We start from the raw sequence: 4,999 nt of genomic DNA on the forward strand, positions 1-4,999 counted from the left end.
CACGGGGACCCAAGTCCAGGCAAGGCTGGCCTCCGTGCATCTCTTGTCAAGGCTGGAGTGAAGCACCTGCTTTTAATTACTTGACACCGGCAAGAAACACTTGTGGGCAGTGCTAGCGAGGGAACAGGCAAGCGAGAGCATCCTCTGCTGATTACAGCTTTTTGATTCTGTGATTAGCCCCCAGCACCAAGGGGCTGCTCTGGAGAGTGGGTGGGGCTGGGCAGCCCGGGATGGGGGCACCTGCAGAGCTTTTTTAAGGCTCTAACACAAGGGGCTGACTTCTTTGCTGTGGCCATGTACCGGCTGGAGCTGAGCAATGGGATTGGAGGGGCACAGGCAGCCCTGTCCCTCCATCTCCCCCGAGCCCAGGGCTTCATCTGCTCTGCAAAGGTAGGATGAAACGCTGCAGGGCGGGAGGGATAAACCAGGAGGACTTTATACTGTCTTGCCCTTGTTGGTGTGGTCTGTGTTTCTCACCAGGCTTGTCCCATACCTCCTTTCTTCAGAAACAGGTTTGGGATCAGATTTGTCTCACCAGAGTCCACCCAGGGCCATGCCTTTGGCCATAGGGAAGTGATGCTGGTATGAGTGAAATCAAAGTGGGGATTTAGATGGCTCTGGATGCCTCTGCATCCATCTGTGTATACACTAGCATATTTCTTCTCTGTTTTCTTTGCAAGCAGCAGTTATAGTTGTTACACAGCACTTCAATGCAGGCAATTAGGTAGGGAAATCATGGGATAGGAACTTGCCCCCAGTGTATATTTCAAATACAGGAACTTCACCAGATGCAGGATCAATCCCACCAGCACCAAAGCAAAGGGTCTGTCGGGGAGGTTGAAGTCTGGGAAGGTCAAGAGGGTATTGCGTGATACACCAGCAAGCTGATGGCATGTCCCTCTGTTGTTGCTGGAGAGGCTTTGTGCGGCTTTGCCGTTCTCCTTGGCTCTAACTCTGGCCATTATCACACCAGCGGAGTGTGCTAGGAAAAAGAAAACGCACCTTGTCTGTTCTCTTGGCGCTGGCCTTTTCAGAAAGTCAACATCTTGAAAGGATTTACCATCCCATGGCTGCTTTATTTGGCAGACCATGCCGATGCAAAGGCTACGTAACTCCAAATCCTTGACTTGGCTATTTGAACTGCTGTCAAGTTATATCTTCCTGCCTGTACCTGCGATACCATCCTATATTCCAGCACACGGGATGGCAGCCTGGGTATTATCTGACTTGCAGGACTAATCCCTAGTGTGCGAGCCCGGCAGCTGCACCAAATTTCCCACTCCCATGGCAACATCATAAAATCAATAGTTTGTCAAGAAGGTATTGAAAGTGAATTTAGAAAGTTATGGATTGTTTCAGGAGGGAGGGAGGAGAAAATACTGTCCATCTGGGATGCGAACACAGGCATGATAATTCCAGAAGCTGTGAGCGGTGAGGCTCCAGCCTCCTATGGGAGGTCTCTGCTCCGAACATCATCTTTCCAAAACCTCGTAACTGTCAGAAAGACAAATTTTTTAATTGGACCAGGCTGCTGCGTCAGGGCTGTGGTATCGTCAGCTCCAAGAAGGATAAGATCAGTAATAATTGGATTGAACGTTACAGGGGCATTCCCCACAGGAAGCTCATCACTGCTTTGCAATTAAGAGCGAATGTCTACCCTGCAAGAGAATCGTTAGCATGGGGTCAGCAGGAATCTCAAGTTAAGACCTGTTGGCGTTGTCAAGCTGAGAGTGAGACTTGCTCGCTTATTATCGGGTGCTGCCCTGAGGTGCAAGATGCCAGGATCAAAAGACATCACCTGTGTGAGCCACAGGCCGAGAAAGCTCAAAAGGAAGAATGGTCTGTGTTTCACGAGCCACTCCTACAGGACCAGCGACATGAGCTCCGTAAGCCTGGCTTAGTATTTGTAAAGGGTTCTCAGGCACTGGTGGCTGATACAACCATCAGGTACAAAACTATCTACTTACATCTGTAGATATTGCACATATTTTTGTGAGCCCCGCGCAGACTATTATATAATAAGTATTTTGACTGTAAAAAAATTATATTTGTGGGTTGTGATGACTTGAAGTGGAGGTTTGTTGGGAGGGAGGGAGGGAGGAATAATAGGTACAAGAATGGAACTCTATAGCCATGATGCATCACCTTAACCCACCCATCCTATCAACTGGCCTTACGTGGGTGGATGGGCTGCCTTAACTAACCTGGAAAAGAACTGTGTAAATTGTGTATGTTCAATAAATAGCTGACAGCACTGGTGGATCCTGAGAAGCTACCACGCTTTAGAAGTATAAACGCTTGTCTGAAAACCTAAACTAGTATGTTATTTGCGAGTAGCATAGCTCCATCTAGCATTCATGAAAACTGATGCTTCTCCAAAGCTTAATTCATAACTACTTTGGTGTTAAAAGCTCTTCTTCTGTTGGTTAACAGCCACAACCAACAGGAAACCAAGTGTTTCTTTATAGTCAAAGCTTATACATACAGCTCTATCACCTCCTCTGCATTTAGACCATCCTTCGCTCTGCAGATCCCTGCCTTGCGGCAGGACACATCTGGACACAAACCTCTACCTTCCCTAGGCGGGGGTCAGTCCTTTCCCAATACTGATACAAATTTTTTCCTGTTGTGGCTAAACACCCCATTGCTGAACTGTATTAGGTGAAAAAGTATTTGCTGTTTGTCTCAGGGCTGTAAAGCTTTTCCAAGAGGAAGCATTGCTTACCAGGTAGAGCATAGGCAGAGGAGAGAAAGGAGGGCAAGACCTCGGTCCACCCCAGTTTTGCAGCCAAATCGACCCTGGATTTGGCCAAAGCCACTTCACCCTTCTATGTTTTGTCATCTGAGTCCACAGAGCAGCGACTGCAAAACAGTGTGCTGTTGGAGTGTCATGACTAATCACTTGCAGACACCCGGAGAGTCTAAGTCGTCCTGTATTCCAACGCTCTTCAAGCTTTTTAAAGGCCTTTGAAAATTTCAAAATACTGAATGTCAGGTGCTAAAATCTCTGACTTACTGTGCTGATGCGGGGCTGCCTTTGGTCACACACTAACTGCTCTGCAGCGTGGCACCACGAATGGGCTGTGTGCTGTCTTCAGAGTCTGGTGGTGGCGGCAGGATGGAGAATCACTGCACCTGGTAATTCTGAGGACAGGAATTAACGTACTGGGCAATGGAAGCATCTACTGAAAAGTGTTTCACCACTCCCTCAGGGAAGCGCAGCTGCTTGGAGAGACTCAGCCTGGCAGTTGTCACTGCAATCATTAAACAGAGCAGAAGTTGGCATGGACATTGCTCTGGGTCAGTAGAGCTGAGCTCCTGGCACAGCACTCAAATAACGAGTAGAGGTGGGGAATTGTCATGAAGAATTAAAAGAAATTTGCTGCAATGAGTCCTTCCCTCCAAATGTTCGGGAGAGTGAAGTTTACTTTGCAAGACCAAGAGAAAGCTAATATCAAAGTGTGAACATGAATTCACGCAAGAGCCTGCAGCCTGCCCTGCGCAGTCAGCCTGTGGTCTCTATGAGCTTGGGTACCGAGCGCTCGTGGGATGGCCACAGCGATTTGTGGATAACCAGTCCCATGGGCTGCCTGAAACGCTTCCCAGATCACACTGGATAGGCAGCGGACAAGCGAGACGGCTCCTAGAGCACATTGTAAACAGGCAGAGGGCCTGAAAATTCATGCCACAGAGTAGTTCATTCTCCCCAGGTCTTGACCCCAAATCCAGGCCTTTCTGCTTTTTATGGTGACAACACCTGGATGCACTGTTGGGAGCGAGACAGAAAGCAGCAGTTTTTGTAGAAACTTCTCTGAAAGCTAGAGACAAGGTTACTTTTTTAATTGAATAAACAGCATCTGCAATCTGTTAGTCCTTTGAGATCTAGACAGATCTGTGCAAGGGGATAAAGGCCTGTTGAAGTGCTCCGATTCTCAGCTCAAGGGCCACCACCACTTCAGAACCACTTGATAACACTTTGATTCCTGAGCATAAAAGCGTGAGCGAAACCCAGCGCAGAGCAAATTGCCAGGGTGCTGGGTGCGGAGGATGCTCGTAACAACTGTGCGCTAAGAAAGCCTCCACGGGCACAGTTCTGCGGCTGGATCTCTGCTGTCAGAGGCAGATCTGGTCACAGCCTGAGAGGCATCGGCTTGAGCTGAATGATGATCTACTGGATTTGATCAAATGGTGAGGGACGGAAGGGTCCCCTGGCAGGGCGATTTGCTACAGGAAGCCCTGGAGATGTGCAGCATTAAAGGGGAACGAAGCGCGCTGGAGGATCATGCTCTGGAAGCGTGTGGCTCATCATCAGTTAAACAGGACTGAAATGGCCCAGCAGCTTCCCTAAGTGCATCTCCGCTGTTCTCCGAGTACAGCCACAGCAAGGAACCACGAAATAGTGTTTACGTTTTGGTCTTTGCAAGGCAGGGACCACTCCTGGGCTCCTACCCCAATTTCCCTCTTCTGTGACCGCTAAATGAGATGCAGTGACTTTTTATCAACAAGTTGCTCAGCAAGAGTCACTGAAGGTTTGTTTCCTGCAAATTCAAGCTTTGTGATCCACTAACTTTGGTGTTCCAGAAAGTGCAGTTGTGGTTGTGAGCATTACTCTAGCCTCTGACGCATGCGGTTCCTGGTGTATTTCCGTGCCGTGACCTGGCTTTGAGGCTTTCCCCAGCGGAGCTCAGCACGGGGGCTCTGCTGGGCTGCGGGCTCCCTCCAGGCCTTGTACACCCCCCGCCTGCCACGGCTGGTGGAAGGGGGCCAGCGCCGGCGGTTCACAGGGACACCGGCACGCGCGTGCAGGCATCGCCAGCTGCAAAAACCTCCTTTCTACAAGAATCCGCGACCCAGCGCGGGTTCCAGGGTGCGTGTGCCGCTGGCCGCCTCGGGCCGCCCTGGCCCGGCGCTCGGGGAGCGCTGCTGCGGGCCCGCGCGAGCAGGTGGGCGGCCACCCCTCCCTCTCCACGCCGGTTCACGGGGGCGTCTCCGGGAGGGG

This window comes from Aptenodytes forsteri, unplaced genomic scaffold (assembly GCF_000699145.1).
Source record: "Aptenodytes forsteri isolate BGI_AS27 unplaced genomic scaffold, ASM69914v1 Scaffold147, whole genome shotgun sequence".
Taxonomy (NCBI): Eukaryota; Metazoa; Chordata; class Aves; order Sphenisciformes; family Spheniscidae; genus Aptenodytes; species Aptenodytes forsteri.